Source organism: Lissotriton helveticus, chromosome 11 (assembly GCF_964261635.1).
Source record: "Lissotriton helveticus chromosome 11, aLisHel1.1, whole genome shotgun sequence".
Classification (NCBI taxonomy): Eukaryota; Metazoa; Chordata; class Amphibia; order Caudata; family Salamandridae; genus Lissotriton; species Lissotriton helveticus.
The window spans coordinates 38,951,476-38,970,522 of NC_136072.1; the positions used below are offsets into that span (position 1 = coordinate 38,951,476).

General features: G+C 47.1%; 9 non-coding genes across 9 annotated transcripts; all 9 read left to right on the forward strand.

Annotated features, from left to right (window-relative positions):
- Window positions 1–1,007: 1,007 nt before the first annotated feature.
- On the forward strand, window positions 1,008–1,079 carry TRNAG-UCC (transfer RNA glycine (anticodon UCC)). Its single transcript has one exon. It is a non-coding gene; the product is annotated as a tRNA-Gly (tRNA).
- Window positions 1,080–1,978: 899 nt separating this feature from the next.
- Window positions 1,979–2,050, forward strand: TRNAG-UCC (transfer RNA glycine (anticodon UCC)). The gene has a single exon. It is a non-coding gene; the product is annotated as a tRNA-Gly (tRNA).
- Window positions 2,051–3,561: 1,511 nt separating this feature from the next.
- TRNAG-UCC (transfer RNA glycine (anticodon UCC)) lies at window positions 3,562–3,633 on the forward strand. The gene has a single exon. It is a non-coding gene; the product is annotated as a tRNA-Gly (tRNA).
- An 899-nt stretch (window positions 3,634–4,532) lies between these two features.
- On the forward strand, window positions 4,533–4,604 carry TRNAG-UCC (transfer RNA glycine (anticodon UCC)). Its single transcript has one exon. It is a non-coding gene; the product is annotated as a tRNA-Gly (tRNA).
- A 2,483-nt stretch (window positions 4,605–7,087) lies between these two features.
- Window positions 7,088–7,159, forward strand: TRNAG-UCC (transfer RNA glycine (anticodon UCC)). The gene has a single exon. It is a non-coding gene; the product is annotated as a tRNA-Gly (tRNA).
- A 1,501-nt stretch (window positions 7,160–8,660) lies between these two features.
- TRNAG-UCC (transfer RNA glycine (anticodon UCC)) lies at window positions 8,661–8,732 on the forward strand. Its single transcript has one exon. It is a non-coding gene; the product is annotated as a tRNA-Gly (tRNA).
- An 899-nt stretch (window positions 8,733–9,631) lies between these two features.
- On the forward strand, window positions 9,632–9,703 carry TRNAG-UCC (transfer RNA glycine (anticodon UCC)). Its single transcript has one exon. It is a non-coding gene; the product is annotated as a tRNA-Gly (tRNA).
- A 2,472-nt stretch (window positions 9,704–12,175) lies between these two features.
- Window positions 12,176–12,247, forward strand: TRNAG-UCC (transfer RNA glycine (anticodon UCC)). Its single transcript has one exon. It is a non-coding gene; the product is annotated as a tRNA-Gly (tRNA).
- A 2,471-nt stretch (window positions 12,248–14,718) lies between these two features.
- TRNAG-UCC (transfer RNA glycine (anticodon UCC)) lies at window positions 14,719–14,790 on the forward strand. Its single transcript has one exon. It is a non-coding gene; the product is annotated as a tRNA-Gly (tRNA).
- The last annotated feature ends 4,257 nt before the right edge of the window (window positions 14,791–19,047 follow it).

The window sequence follows — 19,047 nt, forward strand, 5'->3', positions numbered from 1 at the left end:
GCAGGAAGGTTGGATGCTTCAAATTTGCATAGTTTCCTGTCCAACGTCCAGAACGCTCCCAAACGCTCAAAAGCCTCACACCGGGCAAGCCCTCACCGGGTAGATCTCTGGCTCCCAGGTAAAGCCAAATCCTGAGCATGTTAGCGCTAGTATCACAGAGAGAGATATAGAGGGTTCAAGAGCTGCTGTCTTGATAAATGTTTGAAACGGCTAGTGCCTGAGAGTGTCTGGCTTTCAGTTATGACTGATTGTGAGAGGGGAAGATTAAGTTTTTCTGCACCCAGCATGCCTTGCGATATACTTAGGCAAATGAGGTGAGAGCCCGACCAATCCCACTCTACTCTGCTGAATGCTCCTTATTTGCATAAAGAGAACACTTTCACAACGGAGCAGAGTGGCGCAGCGGAAGCGTGCTGGGCCCATAACCCAGAGGTCGATGGATCGAAACCATCCTCTGCTAATTTTGCTTGATTTTTCTTCCAAGGACCAAGCTGTCATTCCCAGGCTGCCAGCAAGTAAAAGCGCAAGCTTTTGCCAGCTATGTGAGAAAAGACTTCTCAACTATCTGTGTCTGCTGAAATACAAGAGAGGGATCGTAAAAGGATCCACCCTGTACTTTGAAAGTAAAGACACACAATAATAAGCATAAATGACTGGTGGGACCTTCAAACACTTTTCTGGGCATGCTTTGAATTTCATTCTTCCCTTTTAGTTGTGCTATTATCTATCTCCTGGGCATTTCCTGGAATGTTCTCTCTTTCTCTTCCCTGCTTTGCTTCCCATGCTGCATCTATATGTTCATATCTATTATTTGTACTACTGCTTTCCATTCTTCTCTTCCGCACAGCTTTGACCTTGGTTTCAATCCCAGTTCCTTACCCTCTGCTAAAAACTTTCTACTGCTTTTCATGTTGGTATCTAAACCAAATGCACCGTTGAAGCTGGTGCAAGATAGACATTGCACTCAGGGTCGTAATGTTTAGAACCGAGAGCATACAGATCATAGGGCGTTGGTGGTATAGTGGTGAGCATAGCTGCCTTCCAAGCAGTTGACCCGGGTTCGATTCCCGGCCAACGCAGTACAAATACTTATATATTCTGCAAGCTGGATATATTTTAATGCAATATGTCACAAAATGGAAATATCATGAACAGATTAATCAGCCAGATATAAAAAAATAAACAAATACGTAGGCAAACATCTCGATCGCCCCTTCTGCTATATTCATTGCCCTAATATATGATAAGTTCCATAAAGCAGAGTCACCACTCACATGTGCTGGTAATAAATATGTTACAGTGGGCAGACAATGAAAGGGCTGAGGCCCGACCAGACATTATAACTCCAGCATCTCTATGTTAAAAAGCATTTCTAGGCAATATCTAGCCTCTGAAAAAAATATGCAAGATCCACCGATAAATCTGGCAAAAGTCACTAACATTTTGGGCATACTTGTGCTCTCACCTGAATGTAGCGCCACCTTGTAGCCATCGGAGGTAACTGCAGCTCACAAAATGTTTCATAAGAGGGCAAGTTGAGAGGAATCCAAGAGGCAGATGTCCATAGAAAGAGCCTCTGACTACAGCAGGAAGGTTGGATGCTTCAAATTTGCATAGTTTCCTGTCCAACGTCCTCTCACGTCCCGAACGCCCACGTCACTCCACTGAATGCTCCTCATCTGCATAAAGAGAACACTTTCACAGAGGAGCAGAGTGGCGCAGCGGAAGCGTGCTGGGCCCATAACCCAGAGGTCGATGGATCGAAACCATCCTCTGCTAAATTTGCTTTATTTTCCTTCCAAGGACCAAGCTGTCATTTCCACGCTGCCAGAAAGGAAAAGCGCAAGCTTGCGCCAGCTATGTGAGAAAAGACTTCTCAACTATCTGTGTCTGCTGAAATACAAGAGAGGGATCGTCAAAGGATCCACCCTTTACTTTGAAAGTAAAGAGACACAATAATAAGCATAAATGACAGAGGGCGTTGGTGGTATAGTGGTGAGCATAGCTGCCTTCCAAGCAGTTGACCCGGGTTCGATTCCCGGCCAACGCAGTGCAAATACTTATGTATTCTGCAAGCAGGATATATTTTAGTTCAACATGTCACAAAATGGAAATATCATGAACAGATTAATCAGCCATATATATAGAAATTAAAAAATACGTAGGCAAACATCTCAATCGCCCCTTCTGCTATATTCATTGTCCTAATATATGATAAGTTTCATAAAGCAGAGTCGCCATTCACATGTGCTGGTAATAAATATGTTATTTTGGGCAGGCAATGAAAGCCTGAGGCCCGACCAGACATTATACCTCCAGCATCTCTATGTTAAAAAGCATTTCTAGGCAATTTCTAGCCTCTGAAAAAAATATGCAAGACCCACCGATAAATCTGGCCAAAGTCCGTAACATTTTTGCATACTTGTGCTCTGACCTGAATGTAGCGCCACCTCGTAGCTGTCGAAGGTAACTGCAGCTCACAAAATGTTTTATCAGAAGGCAAGTTGAGAGGAATCCAAGAGGCAGATGTCCATGGAAAGAGCCTCTCACTGCAGCAGGAAGGTTGGATGCTTGAAATTTGCATAGTTTCCTGTCCAACGTCCACAACGCTCCCAAACGCTCAAAAGCCTCACACCGGGCAAGCCCTCACCGGGTAGATCTCTGGCTCCCAGGTAAAGCCAAATCCTGAGCATGTTAGCGCTAGTATCACAGAGAGAGATATAGAGGGTTCAAGAGCTGCTGTCTTGATAAATGTTTGAAACGGCTAGTGCCTGAGAGTGTCTGGCTTTCAGTTATGACTGATTGTGAGAGGGGAAGATTAAGTTTTTCTGCACCCAGCATGCCTTGCGATATACTTAGGCAAATGAGGTGAGAGCCCGACCAATCCTACTCTACTCTGCTGAATGCTCCTTATTTGCATAAAGAGAACACTTTCACAACAGAGCAGAGTGGCGCAGCGGAAGCGTGCTGGGCCCATAACCCAGAGGTCGATGGATCGAAACCATCCTCTGCTAATTTTGCTTGATTTTTCTTCCAAGGACCAAGCTGTCATTCCCAGGCTGCCAGCAAGTAAAAGCGCAAGCTTTTGCCAGCTATGTGAGAAAAGACTTCTCAACTATCTGTGTCTGCTGAAATACAAGAGAGGGATCGTAAAAGGATCCACCCTGTACTTTGAAAGTAAAGACACACAATAATAAGCATAAATGACTGGTGGGACCTTCAAACACTTTTCTGGGCATGCTTTGAATTTCATTCTTCCCTTTTAGTTGTGCTATTATCTATCTCCTGGGCATTTCCTGGAATGTTCTCTCTTTCTCTTCCCTGCTTTGCTTCCCATGCTGCATCTATATGTTCATATCTATTATTTGTACTACTGCTTTCCATTCTTCTCTTCCGCACAGCTTTGACCTTGGTTTCAATCCCAGTTCCTTACCCTCTGCTAAAAACTTTCTACTGCTTTTCATGTTGGTATCTAAACCAAATGCATCGTTGAAGCTGGTGCAAGATAGACATTGCACTCAGGGTCGTAATGTTTAGATCCGAGAGCATACAGATCATAGGGCGTTGGTGGTATAGTGGTGAGCATAGCTGCCTTCCAAGCAGTTGACCCGGGTTCGATTCCCGGCCAACGCAGTACAAATACTTATATATTCTGCAAGCTGGATATATTTTAATGCAATATGTCACAAAATGGAAATATCATGAACAGATTAATCAGCCAGATATAAAAAAATAAACAAATACGTAGGCAAACATCTCGATCGCCCCTTCTGCTATATTCATTGCCCTAATATATGATAAGTTCCATAAAGCAGAGTCACCACTCACATGTGCTGGTAATAAATATGTTACAGTGGGCAGACAATGAAAGGGCTGAGGCCCGACCAGACATTATAACTCCAGCATCTCTATGTTAAAAAGCATTTCTAGGCAATATCTAGCCTCTGAAAAAAATATGCAAGATCCACCGATAAATCTGGCAAAAGTCACTAACATTTTGGGCATACTTGTGCTCTCACCTGAATGTAGCGCCACCTTGTAGCTATCGGAGGTAACTGCAGCTCACAAAATGTTTCATAAGAGGGCAAGTTGAGAGGAATCCAAGAGGCAGATGTCCATAGAAAGAGCCTCTGACTACAGCAGGAAGGTTGGATGCTTCAAATTTGCATAGTTTCCTGTCCAACGTCCTCTCACGTCCCGAACGCCCACGTCACTCCACTGAATGCTCCTCATCTGCATAAAGAGAACACTTTCACAGAGGAGCAGAGTGGCGCAGCGGAAGCGTGCTGGGCCCATAACCCAGAGGTCGATGGATCGAAACCATCCTCTGCTAAATTTGCTTTATTTTCCTTCCAAGGACCAAGCTGTCATTTCCACGCTGCCAGAAAGGAAAAGCGCAAGCTTGCGCCAGCTATGTGAGAAAAGACTTCTCAACTATCTGTGTCTGCTGAAATACAAGAGAGGGATCGTCAAAGGATCCACCCTTTACTTTGAAAGTAAAGAGACACAATAATAAGCATAAATGACAGAGGGCGTTGGTGGTATAGTGGTGAGCATAGCTGCCTTCCAAGCAGTTGACCCGGGTTCGATTCCCGGCCAACGCAGTGCAAATACTTATGTATTCTGCAAGCAGGATATATTTTAGTTCAACATGTCACAAAATGGAAATATCATGAACAGATTAATCAGCCATATATATAGAAATTAAAAAATACGTAGGCAAACATCTCAATCGCCCCTTCTGCTATATTCATTGTCCTAATATATGATAAGTTTCATAAAGCAGAGTCGCCATTCACATGTGCTGGTAATAAATATGTTATTTTGGGCAGGCAATGAAAGGGCTGAGGCCCGACCAGACATTATACCTCCAGCATCTCTATGTTAAAAAGCATTTCTAGGCAATTTCTAGCCTCTGAAAAAAATATGCAAGACCCACCGATAAATCTGGCCAAAGTCCGTAACATTTTTGCATACTTGTGCTCTGACCTGAATGTAGCGCCACCTCGTAGCTGTCGAAGGTAACTGCAGCTCACAAAATGTTTTATCAGAAGGCAAGTTGAGAGGAATCCAAGAGGCAGATGTCCATGGAAAGAGCCTCTCACTGCAGCAGGAAGGTTGGATGCTTGAAATTTGCATAGTTTCCTGTCCAACGTCCACAACGCTCCCAAACGCTCAAAAGCCTCACACCGGGCAAGCCCTCACCGGGTAGATCTCTGGCTCCCAGGTAAAGCCAAATCCTGAGCATGTTAGCGCCAGTATCACAGAGAGAGATATAGAGGGTTCAAGAGCTGCTGTCTTGATAAATGTTTGAAACGGCTAGTGCCTGAGAGTGTCTGGCTTTCAGTTATGACTGATTGTGAGAGGGGAAGATTAAGTTTTTCTGCACCCAGCATGCCTTGCGATATACTTAGGCAAATGAGGTGAGAGCCCGACCAATCCCACTCTACTCTGCTGAATGCTCCTTATTTGCATAAAGAGAACACTTTCACAACGGAGCAGAGTGGCGCAGCGGAAGCGTGCTGGGCCCATAACCCAGAGGTCGATGGATCGAAACCATCCTCTGCTAATTTTGCTTGATTTTTCTTCCAAGGACCAAGCTGTCATTCCCAGGCTGCCAGCAAGTAAAAGCGCAAGCTTTTGCCAGCTATGTGAGAAAAGACTTCTCAACTATCTGTGTCTGCTGAAATACAAGAGAGGGATCGTAAAAGGATCCACCCTGTACTTTGAAAGTAAAGACACACAATAATAAGCATAAATGACTGGTGGGACCTTCAAACACTTTTCTGGGCATGCTTTGAATTTCATTCTTACCTTTTAGTTGTGCTATTATCTATCTCCTGGGCATTTCCTGGAATGTTCTCTCTTTCTCTTCCCTGCTTTGCTTCCCATGCTGCATCTATATGTTCATATCTATTATTTGTACTACTGCTTTCCATTCTTCTCTTCCGCACAGCTTTGACCTTGGTTTCAATCCCAGTTCCTTACCCTCTGCTAAAAACTTTCTACTGCTTTTCATGTTGGTATCTAAACCAAATGCACCGTTGAAGCTGGTGCAAGATAGACATTGCACTCAGGGTCGTAATGTTTAGAACCGAGAGCATACAGATCATAGGGCGTTGGTGGTATAGTGGTGAGCATAGCTGCCTTCCAAGCAGGTGACCCGGGTTCGATTCCCAGCCAACGCAGTACAAATACTTATATATTCTGCAAGCTGGATATATTTTAATGCAATATGTCACAAAATGGAAATATCATGAACAGATTAATCAGCCAGATATAAAAAAATAAACAAATACGTAGGCAAACATCTCGATCGCCCCTTCTGCTATATTCATTGCCCTAATATATGATAAGTTCCATAAAGCAGAGTCACCACTCACATGTGCTGGTAATAAATATGTTACAGTGGGCAGACAATGAAAGGGCTGAGGCCCGACCAGACATTATAACTCCAGCATCTCTATGTTAAAAAGCATTTCTAGGCAATATCTAGCCTCTGAAAAAAATATGCAAGATCCACCGATAAATCTGGCAAAAGTCACTAACATTTTGGGCATACTTGTGCTCTCACCTGAATGTAGCGCCACCTTGTAGCCATCGGAGGTAACTGCAGCTCACAAAATGTTTCATAAGAGGGCAAGTTGAGAGGAATCCAAGAGGCAGATGTCCATAGAAAGAGCCTCTGACTACAGCAGGAAGGTTGGATGCTTCAAATTTGCATAGTTTCCTGTCCAACGTCCTCTCACGTCCCGAACGCCCACGTCACTCCACTGAATGCTCCTCATCTGCATAAAGAGAACACTTTCACAGAGGAGCAGAGTGGCGCAGCGGAAGCGTGCTGGGCCCATAACCCAGAGGTCGATGGATCGAAACCATCCTCTGCTAAATTTGCTTTATTTTCCTTCCAAGGACCAAGCTGTCATTTCCACGCTGCCAGAAAGGAAAAGCGCAAGCTTGCGCCAGCTATGTGAGAAAAGACTTCTCAACTATCTGTGTCTGCTGAAATACAAGAGAGGGATCGTCAAAGGATCCACCCTTTACTTTGAAAGTAAAGAGACACAATAATAAGCATAAATGACAGAGGGCGTTGGTGGTATAGTGGTGAGCATAGCTGCCTTCCAAGCAGTTGACCCGGGTTTGATTCCCGGCCAACGCAGTGCAAATACTTATGTATTCTGCAAGCAGGATATATTTTAGTTCAACATGTCACAAAATGGAAATATCATGAACAGATTAATCAGCCATATATATAGAAATTAAAAAATACGTAGGCAAACATCTCAATCGCCCCTTCTGCTATATTCATTGTCCTAATATATGATAAGTTTCATAAAGCAGAGTCGCCATTCACATGTGCTGGTAATAAATATGTTATTTTGGGCAGGCAATGAAAGGGCTGAGGCCCGACCAGACTTTATACCTCCAGCATCTCTATGTTAAAAAGCATTTCTAGGCAATTTCTAGCCTCTGAAAAAAATATGCAAGACCCACCGATAAATCTGGCCAAAGTCCGTAACATTTTTGCATACTTGTGCTCTGACCTGAATGTAGCGCCACCTCGTAGCTGTCGAAGGTAACTGCAGCTCACAAAATGTTTTATCAGAAGGCAAGTTGAGAGGAATCCAAGAGGCAGATGTCCATGGAAAGAGCCTCTCACTGCAGCAGGAAGGTTGGATGCTTGAAATTTGCATAGTTTCCTGTCCAACGTCCAGAACGCTCCCAAACGCTCAAAAGCCTCGCCCTCACCGGGTAGAACTCTGGCTCCCAGGTAAAGCCAAATCCTGAGCATGTTAGCGCTAGTATCACAGAGAGAGATATAGAGGGTTCAAGAGCTGCTGTCTTGATAAATGTTTGAAACGGCTAGTGCCTGAGAGTGTCTGGCTTTCAGTTATGACTGATTGTGAGAGGGGAAGATTAAGTTTTTCTGCACCCAGCATGCCTTGCGATATACTTAGGCAAATGAGGTGAGAGCCCGACCAATCCCACTCTACTCTGCTGAATGCTCCTTATTTGCATAAAGAGAACACTTTCACAACGGAGCAGAGTGGCGCAGCGGAAGCGTGCTGGGCCCATAACCCAGAGGTCGATGGATCGAAACCATCCTCTGCTAATTTTGCTTGATTTTTCTTCCAAGGACCAAGCTGTCATTCCCAGGCTGCCAGCAAGTAAAAGCGCAAGCTTTTGCCAGCTATGTGAGAAAAGACTTCTCAACTATCTGTGTCTGCTGAAATACAAGAGAGGGATCGTAAAAGGATCCACCCTGTACTTTGAAAGTAAAGACACACAATAATAAGCATAAATGACTGGTGGGACCTTCAAACACTTTTCTGGGCATGCTTTGAATTTCATTCTTCCCTTTTAGTTGTGCTATTATCTATCTCCTGGGCATTTCCTGGAATGTTCTCTCTTTCTCTTCCCTGCTTTGCTTCCCATGCTGCATCTATATGTTCATATCTATTATTTGTACTACTGCTTTCCATTCTTCTCTTCCGCACAGCTTTGACCTTGGTTTCAGTCCCAGTTCCTTACCCTCTGCTAAAAACTTTCTACTGCTTTTCATGTTGGTATCTAAACCAAATGCACCGTTGAAGCTGGTGCAAGATAGACATTGCACTCAGGGTCGTAATGTTTAGAACCGAGAGCATACAGATCATAGGGCGTTGGTGGTATAGTGGTGAGCATAGCTGCCTTCCAAGCAGTTGACCTGGGTTCGATTCCCGGCCAACGCAGTACAAATACTTATATATTCTGCAAGCTGGATATATTTTAATGCAATATGTCACAAAATGGAAATATCATGAACAGATTAATCAGCCAGATATAAAAAAATAAACAAATACGTAGGCAAACATCTCGATCGCCCCTTCTGCTATATTCATTGCCCTAATATATGATAAGTTCCATAAAGCAGAGTCACCACTCACATGTGCTGGTAATAAATATGTTACAGTGGGCAGACAATGAAAGGGCTGAGGCCCGACCAGACATTATAACTCCAGCATCTCTATGTTAAAAAGCATTTCTAGGCAATATCTAGCCTCTGAAAAAAATATGCAAGATCCACCGATAAATCTGGCAAAAGTCACTAACATTTTGGGCATACTTGTGCTCTCACCTGAATGTAGCGCCACCTTGTAGCCATCGGAGGTAATTGCAGCTCACAAAATGTTTCATAAGAGGGCAAGTTGAGAGGAATCCAAGAGGCAGATGTCCATAGAAAGAGCCTCTGACTACAGCAGGAAGGTTGGATGCTTCAAATTTGCATAGTTTCCTGTCCAACGTCCTCTCACGTCCCGAACGCCCACGTCACTCCACTGAATGCTCCTCATCTGCATAAAGAGAACACTTTCACAGAGGAGCAGAATGGCGCAGCGGAAGCGTGCTGGGCCCATAACCCAGAGGTCGATGGATCAAAACCATCCTCTGCTAAATTTGCTTTATTTTCCTTCCAAGGACCAAGCTGTCATTTCCACGCTGCCAGAAAGGAAAAGCGCAAGCTTGCGCCAGCTATGTGAGAAAAGACTTCTCAACTATCTGTGTCTGCTGAAATACAAGAGAGGGATCGTCAAAGGATCCACCCTTTACTTTGAAAGTAAAGAGACACAATAATAAGCATAAATGACAGAGGGCGTTGGTGGTATAGTGGTGAGCATAGCTGCCTTCCAAGCAGTTGACCCGGGTTCGATTCCCGGCCAACGCAGTGCAAATACTTATGTATTCTGCAAGCAGGATATATTTTAGTTCAACATGTCACAAAATGGAAATATCATGAACAGATTAATCAGCCATATATATAGAAATTAAAAAATACGTAGGCAAACATCTCAATCGCCCCTTCTGCTATATTCATTGTCCTAATATATGATAAGTTTCATAAAGCAGAGTCGCCATTCACATGTGCTGGTAATAAATATGTTATTTTGGGCAGGCAATGAAAGGGCTGAGGCCCGACCAGACTTTATACCTCCAGCATCTCTATGTTAAAAAGCATTTCTAGGCAATTTCTAGCCTCTGAAAAAAATATGCAAGACCCACCGATAAATCTGGCCAAAGTCCGTAACATTTTTGCATACTTGTGCTCTGACCTGAATGTAGCGCCACCTCGTAGCTGTCGAAGGTAACTGCAGCTCACAAAATGTTTTATCAGAAGGCAAGTTGAGAGGAATCCAAGAGGCAGATGTCCATGGAAAGAGCCTCTCACTGCAGCAGGAAGGTTGGATGCTTGAAATTTGCATAGTTTCCTGTCCAACGTCCAGAACGCTCCCAAACGCTCAAAAGCCTCGCCCTCACCGGGTAGATCTCTGGCTCCCAGGTAAAGCCAAATCCTGAGCATGTTAGCGCTAGTATCACAGAGAGAGATATAGAGGGTTCAAGAGCTGCTGTCTTGATAAATGTTTGAAACGGCTAGTGCCTGAGAGTGTCTGTCTTTCAGTTATGACTGATTGTGAGAGGGGAAGATTAAGTTTTTCTGCACCCAGCATGCCTTGCGATATACTTAGGCAAATGAGGTGAGAGCCCGACCAATCCCACTCTACTCTGCTGAATGCTCCTTATTTGCATAAAGAGAACACTTTCACAACGGAGCAGAGTGGCGCAGCGGAAGCGTGCTGGGCCCATAACCCAGAGGTCGATGGATCGAAACCATCCTCTGCTAATTTTGCTTGATTTTTCTTCCAAGGACCAAGCTGTCATTCCCAGGCTGCCAGCAAGTAAAAGCGCAAGCTTTTGCCAGCTATGTGAGAAAAGACTTCTCAACTATCTGTGTCTGCTGAAATACAAGAGAGGGATCGTAAAAGGATCCACCCTGTACTTTGAAAGTAAAGACACACAATAATAAGCATAAATGACTGGTGGGACCTTCAAACACTTTTCTGGGCATGCTTTGAATTTCATTCTTCCCTTTTAGTTGTGCTATTATCTATCTCCTGGGCATTTCCTGGAATGTTCTCTCTTTCTCTTCCCTGCTTTGCTTCCCATGCTGCATCTATATGTTCATATCTATTATTTGTACTACTGCTTTCCATTCTTCTCTTCCGCACAGCTTTGACCTTGGTTTCAGTCCCAGTTCCTTACCCTCTGCTAAAAACTTTCTACTGCTTTTCATGTTGGTATCTAAACCAAATGCACAGTTGAAGCTGGTGCAAGATAGACATTGCACTCAGGGTCGTAATGTTTAGAACCGAGAGCATACAGATCATAGGGCGTTGGTGGTATAGTGGTGAGCATAGCTGCCTTCCAAGCCGTTGACCTGGGTTCGATTCCCGGCCAACGCAGTACAAATACTTATATATTCTGCAAGCTGGATATATTTTAATGCAATATGTCACAAAATGGAAATATCATGAACAGATTAATCAGCCAGATATAAAAAAATAAACAAATACGTAGGCAAACATCTCGATCGCCCCTTCTGCTATATTCATTGCCCTAATATATGATAAGTTCCATAAAGCAGAGTCACCACTCACATGTGCTGGTAATAAATATGTTACAGTGGGCAGACAATGAAAGGGCTGAGGCCCGACCAGACATTATAACTCCAGCATCTCTATGTTAAAAAGCATTTCTAGGCAATATCTAGCCTCTGAAAAAAATATGCAAGATCCACCGATAAATCTGGCAAAAGTCACTAACATTTTGGGCATACTTGTGCTCTCACCTGAATGTAGCGCCACCTTGTAGCCATCGGAGGTAATTGCAGCTCACAAAATGTTTCATAAGAGGGCAAGTTGAGAGGAATCCAAGAGGCAGATGTCCATAGAAAGAGCCTCTGACTACAGCAGGAAGGTTGGATGCTTCAAATTTGCATAGTTTCCTGTCCAACGTCCTCTCACGTCCCGAACGCCCACGTCACTCCACTGAATGCTCCTCATCTGCATAAAGAGAACACTTTCACAGAGGAGCAGAGTGGCGCAGCGGAAGCGTGCTGGGCCCATAACCCAGAGGTCGATGGATCGAAACCATCCTCTGCTAAATTTGCTTTATTTTCCTTCCAAGGACCAAGCTGTCATTTCCACGCTGCCAGAAAGGAAAAGCGCAAGCTTGCGCCAGCTATGTGAGAAAAGACTTCTCAACTATCTGTGTCTGCTGAAATACAAGAGAGGGATCGTCAAAGGATCCACCCTTTACTTTGAAAGTAAAGAGACACAATAATAAGCATAAATGACAGAGGGCGTTGGTGGTATAGTGGTGAGCATAGCTGCCTTCCAAGCAGTTGACCCGGGTTCGATTCCCGGCCAACGCAGTGCAAATACTTATGTATTCTGCAAGCAGGATATATTTTAGTTCAACATGTCACAAAATGGAAATATCATGAACAGATTAATCAGCCATATATATAGAAATTAAAAAATACGTAGGCAAACATCTCAATCGCCCCTTCTGCTATATTCATTGTCCTAATATATGATAAGTTTCATAAAGCAGAGTCGCCATTCACATGTGCTGGTAATAAATATGTTATTTTGGGCAGGCAATGAAAGGGCTGAGGCCCGACCAGACATTATACCTCCAGCATCTCTATGTTAAAAAGCATTTCTAGGCAATTTCTAGCCTCTGAAAAAAATATGCAAGACCCACCGATAAATCTGGCCAAAGTCCCTAACATTTTTGCATACTTGTGCTCTGACCTGAATGTAGCGCCACCTCGTAGCTGTCGAAGGTAACTGCAGCTCACAAAATGTTTTATCAGAAGGCAAGTTGAGAGGAATCCAAGAGGCAGATGTCCATGGAAAGAGCCTCTCACTGCAGCAGGAAGGTTGGATGCTTGAACATTGCATAGTTTCCTGTCCAACGTCCACAACGCTCCCAAACGCTCAAAAGCCTCGCCCTCACCGGGTAGATCTCTGGCTCCCAGGTAAAGCCAAATCCTGAGCATGTTAGCGCTAGTATCACAGAGAGAGATATAGAGGGTTCAAGAGCTGCTGTCTTGATAAATATTTGAAACGGCTAGTGCCTGAGAGTGTCTGGCTTTCAGTTATGACTGATTGTGAGAGGGGAAGATTAAGTTTTTTTGCACCCAGCATGCCTTGCAATATACTTAGGCAAATGAGGTGAGAGCCCGACCAATCCCACTCTACTCTGCTGAATGCTCCTTATTTGCATAAAGAGAACACTTTCACAACGGAGCAGAGTGGCGCAGCGGAAGCGTGCTTGGCCCATAACCCAGAGGTCGATGGATCAAAACCATCCTCTGCTAATTTTGCATGATTTTTCTTCCAAGGACCAAGCTGTCATTCCCAGGCTGCCAGCAAGTAAAAGCGCAAGCTTTTGCCAGCTATGTGAGAAAAGACTTCTCAACTATCTGTGTCTGCTGAAATACAAGAGAGGGATCGTAAAAGGATCCACCCTGTACTTTGAAAGTAAAGACACACAATAATAAGCATAAATGACTGGTGGGACCTTCAAACACTTTTCTGGGCATGCTTTGAATTTCATTCTTCCCTTTTAGTTGTGCTATTATCTATCTCCTGGGCATTTCCTGGAATGTTCTCTCTTTCTCTTCCCTGCTTTGCTTCCCATGCTGCATCTAGATGTTCATATCTATTATTTGTACTACTGCTTTCCATTCTTCTCTTCCGCACAGCTTTGACCTTGGTTTCAACCCAGTTCCTTACCCTCTGCTAAAAACTTTCTACTGCTTTTCATGTTGGTATCTAAACCAAATGCACCGTTGAAGCTGGTGCAAGATAGACATTGCACTCAGGGTCGTAATGTTTAGAACCGAGAGCATACAGATCATAGGGCGTTGGTGGTATAGTGGTGAGCATAGCTTCCTTCCAAGCAGTTGACCCGGGTTCGATTCCCGGCCAACGCAGTACAAATACTTATATATTCTGCAAGCTGGATATATTTTAATGCAATATGTCACAAAATGGAAATATCATGAACAGATTAATCAGCCAGATATAAAAAAATAAACAAATACGTAGGCAAACATCTCGATCGCCCCTTCTGCTATATTCATTGCCCTAATATATGATAAGTTCCATAAAGCAGAGTCACCACTCACATGTGCTGGTAATAAATATGTTACAGTGGGCAGACAATGAAAGGGCTGAGGCCCGACCAGACATTATAACTCCAGCATCTCTATGTTAAAAAGCATTTCTAGGCAATATCTAGCCTCTGAAAAAAATATGCAAGATCCACCGATAAATCTGGCAAAAGTCACTAACATTTTGGGCATACTTGTGCTCTCACCTGAATGTAGCGCCACCTTGTAGCCATCGGAGGTAACTGCAGCTCACAAAATGTTTCATAAGAGGGCAAGTTGAGAGGAATCCAAGAGGCAGATGTCCATAGAAAGAGCCTCTGACTACAGCAGGAAGGTTGGATGCTTCAAATTTGCATAGTTTCCTGTCCAACGTCCTCTCACGTCCCGAACGCCCACGTCACTCCACTGAATGCTCCTCATCTGCATAAAGAGAACACTTTCACAGAGGAGCAGAGTGGCGCAGCGGAAGCGTGCTGGGCCCATAACCCAGAGGTCGATGGATCGAAACCATCCTCTGCTAAATTTGCTTTATTTTCCTTCCAAGGACCAAGCTGTCATTTCCACGCTGCCAGAAAGGAAAAGCGCAAGCTTGCGCCAGCTATGTGAGAAAAGACTTCTCAACTATCTGTGTCTGCTGAAATACAAGAGAGGGATCGTCAAAGGATCCACCCTTTACTTTGAAAGTAAAGAGACACAATAATAAGCATAAATGACAGAGGGCGTTGGTGGTATAGTGGTGAGCATAGCTGCCTTCCAAGCAGTTGACCCGGGTTTGATTCCCGGCCAACGCAGTGCAAATACTTATGTATTCTGCAAGCAGGATATATTTTAGTTCAACATGTCACAAAATGGAAATATCATGAACAGATTAATCAGCCATATATATAGAAATTAAAAAATACGTAGGCAAACATCTCAATCGCCCCTTCTGCTATATTCATTGTCCTAATATATGATAAGTTTCATAAAGCAGAGTCGCCATTCACATGTGCTGGTAATAAATATGTTATTTTGGGCAGGCAATGAAAGGGCTGAGGCCCGACCAGACTTTATACCTCCAGCATCTCTATGTTAAAAAGCATTTCTAGGCAATTTCTAGCCTCTGAAAAAAATATGCAAGACCCACCGATAAATCTGGCCAAAGTCCGTAACATTTTTGCATACTTGTGCTCTGACCTGAATGTAGCGCCACCTCGTAGCTGTCGAAGGTAACTGCAGCTCACAAAATGTTTTATCAGAAGGCAAGTTGAGAGGAATCCAAGAGGCAGATGTCCATGGAAAGAGCCTCTCACTGCAGCAGGAAGGTTGGATGCTTGAAATTTGCATAGTTTCCTGTCCAACGTCCAGAACGCTCCCAAACGCTCAAAAGCCTCGCCCTCACCGGGTAGATCTCTGGCTCCCAGGTAAAGCCAAATCCTGAGCATGTTAGCGCTAGTATCACAGAGAGAGATATAGAGGGTTCAAGAGCTGCTGTCTTGATAAATGTTTGAAACGGCTAGTGCCTGAGAGTGTCTGGCTTTCAGTTATGACTGATTGTGAGGGGGAAGATTAAGTTTTTCTGCACCCAGCATGCCTTGCGATATACTTAGGCAAATGAGGTGAGAGCCCGACCAATCCCACTCTACTCTGCTGAATGCTCCTTATTTGCATAAAGAGAACTCTTTCACAACGGAGCAGAGTGGCGCAGCGGAAGCGTGCTGGGCCCATAACCCAGAGGTCGATGGATCGAAACCATTCCTCTGCTAATTTTGCTTGATTTTTCTTCCAAGGACCAAGCTGTCATTCCCAGGCTGCCAGCAAGTAAAAGCGCAAGCTTTTGCCAGCTATGTGAGAAAAGACTTCTCAACTATCTGTGTCTGCTGAAATACAAGAGAGGGATCGTAAAAGGATCCACCCTGTACTTTGAAAGTAAAGACACACAATAATAAGCATAAATGACTGGTGGGACCTTCAAACACTTTTCTGGGCATGCTTTGAATTTCATTCTTCCCTTTTAGTTGTGCTATTATCTATCTCCTGGGAATTTCCTGGAATGTTCTCTCTTTCTCTTCCCTGCTTTGCTTCCCATGCTGCATCTATATGTTCATATCTATTATTTGTACTACTGCTTTCCATTCTTCTCTTCCGCACAGCTTTGACCTTGGTTTCAATCCCAGTTCCTTACCCTCTGCTAAAAACTTTCTACTGCTTTTCATGTTGGTATCTAAACCAAATGCACCGTTGAAGCTGGTGCAAGATAGACATTGCACTCAGGGTCGTAATGTTTAGAACCGAGAGCATACAGATCATAGGGCAGGGGTGCCCAAACCTGTCCTGGCGGGCCGTATCCATGCCAGATTTTTGGGATATCCCCATCTGGGGATCACGGTTCGATCCCCGGCACCGGCGGCAGATTAGCCCAGCACCAGGTGACTCTGGGAAATAGCTGGCGCCGCGGCTAGGGCGGCTGACTCCGGAATCTGGAGATTTTTTTTATTTAAGGTTTTTGTAGAGCGCGTAGTAACCCTCGAGCATCCCAGAGATCAGGGTTCGATCCCCGGCACCGGCCGCAGATTAGCCCAGCACCACGTGACTCTGGGAAATAGCTGGCGCCGCGGCTAGGGAGGCTGACTCCGGAATCTGGAGATCACGGTTCGATCCCCGGCACCGGCGGCAGATTAGCCCAGCACCAGGTGACTCTGGGAAATAGCTGGCGCCGCGGCTAGGGCGGCTGACTCCGGAATCTGGAGATTTTTTTATTTAAGGTTTTTGTAGAGCGCGTAGTAACCCTCGAGCATCCCAGAGATCAGGGTTCGATCCCCGGCACCGGCGGCAGATTAGCCCAGCACCATGTGACTCTGGGCAATAGCTTGCTTAATCTTCCCAACGGCCCCTAGCGCCTAGAGACCCTTACGGGCGATTGTGCGCCTTACAAATGTGGATTATTATTATTATTATTATTATTATTTGGGCCGACTCCGATCCGGTTCGTAAAAGCACATCTGCCCGAATCTGTCGGACAACCACGTACGCCCGGGAGAGGACTGCCCGGGACCCGTGGAGCCCGTCCTGGTCACTCTGACCTGCCATCGGCCTGGAGAAGGGAGCGCCGGACGCCCGGGGGGAGGACTGCCCGGGACCCGTGGAGCCCGTCCTGGGCACTCTGACCTGCCGTCTGCCCGGGGAAGGGAGCCCCGGACGCCCGGGGGGAGGACTGCCCGGGACCCATGGAGCCCGTCCTGGGCACTCTGACCTGCCGACGGCCCGGGGAAGGGAGCCCCGGACGCCCGGGGGAGGACTGCCCGGGACCCGTGGAACTCGTCCTGGGCACTCTGACATGCCGCTGACCCGGGGAAGGGAACCCCGGACGCCCGGGAGCCGTGGAGCCCGTCCTGGGCACTCTGACAAGCCGTCGGACCGGGGAAGGGAGCCCCGGACGCCCGGGACCCGTGGAGCCTGTCCTGGGAACTCCGGCATGCCGTTGGCCCAGGGAAGGGAGTCCCAGATACCCGGGACCCGTGGAGCCCGTCATGGGCACTCTGACAAGCCGGTGTCCCGGGGAAGGGAGCCCCGGACGCCGGGGACTCGTGGAGCCCGTCCTGGGCACTCTGGCATGCCGTTGGCACGGGGAAGGGAGCCCCGGACGTCCGGGGCCCGTGGAGCCCATCCTGGGCACTCTGACAAGCCGTTGGCCCGGGGAAGGGAGAGCCGGACACCCAGCGGAGGAATGCCCGGGACCCATGGAGCCCGTCCTGGGCAATCTGACCTGCCGTCGGCCCGGAGAAGGGAGCGACGGACGCCCGGGGGGGAGGAATGCCCGGGACGCATGGAGCCCATCCTGGGCACTTTGACATGCCATCGGCCTTGAGACCCGGGGGACGACTGCCCGGGAAGCATGGAGCCCGACCTGGACACTCGCTCATGCCGTTGGCCTGGAGACCCGGGGGACGACTGCCCGGGGCGCATGGAGCCCGACCTGGGCACTCGCTCATGCCGTTGGCCTGGAGACCCGGGGGACGACTGCCCGGGACGCATGGAGCCCGTCCTGGGCACTTTGACATGCCGTTGGCCTGGAGGAGGGAAGCCCCGGGTGTTGTTACCCAGGCATAGCCCATCTGGTCCCCCTGGCAGAGAACCACCAGCCTTGCAGGGGTGTCCGGGCATACCCTTACCCCTAGTAATCCGGAGGAAAATTACCCCCCTTTCTTGTAATCTGTGCACACGAGTTGACAGAGGGGACCCAAGGCGTAAAAGTACCCGACCTCCTGGAGCCCTCGCTGGGATCGGGGAGGCAAATGGCACCTCATAGGGACTTCCAGGGAGGTTTGGCCATCTGGTCGCCCTTTTGGATAGCATTGCGTGCGACCAGATGGCCGAGGGGAAAGGTGCAACCAGGTGGCCGGGAACGAAAGGACTCCCTGCTTCCCACCCCGAGCCTTCGTGGTAGGGCTGCTGCCTGCCCACGCCGGGCAGGGCTCGGGGACCCCGGCTGGGCCTCAGGCACGGTGAGGACCACCGGAGCTCCCAGGCCCGGACGCCCGGGACGACGACTGCCCGGGACGCATGGAGCCCGTCCTGGGCACTTTGACATGCCGTCGGCCTGGAGACCCGGGGGACGACTGCCTGGGACGCATGGAGCCCGTCCTGGACATTTTGACATGCCGTTGGCCTGGAGACCCGGGGGACGACTGCCCGGGACGCATGGAGCCCGTCCTGGACATTTTGACATGCCGTCGGCCTGGAGACCCGGGGGACGACTGCCCGGGACGCATGGAGCCCGTCCTGGGCACTTTGACATGCCGTCGGCCCGGAGAAGGGAGCGCCGGACACCCAGGGGAGGACTGCCCGGGACCCATGGAGCCCGTCCTGGGCAATCTGACCTGCCGTCGGCCCGGAGAAGGGAGCGGCGAATGCCCGGGGGGACGACTGCCCGGGACGCATGGAGCCCGTCCTGGGCACTTTGACATGCCATCGGCCTGGAGACCCGGGGGACAACTGCCCGGGACGCATGGAGCCCAACCTGGGCACTTTGACATGCCGTCGGCCTGGAGACCCGGGGGACGACTGCC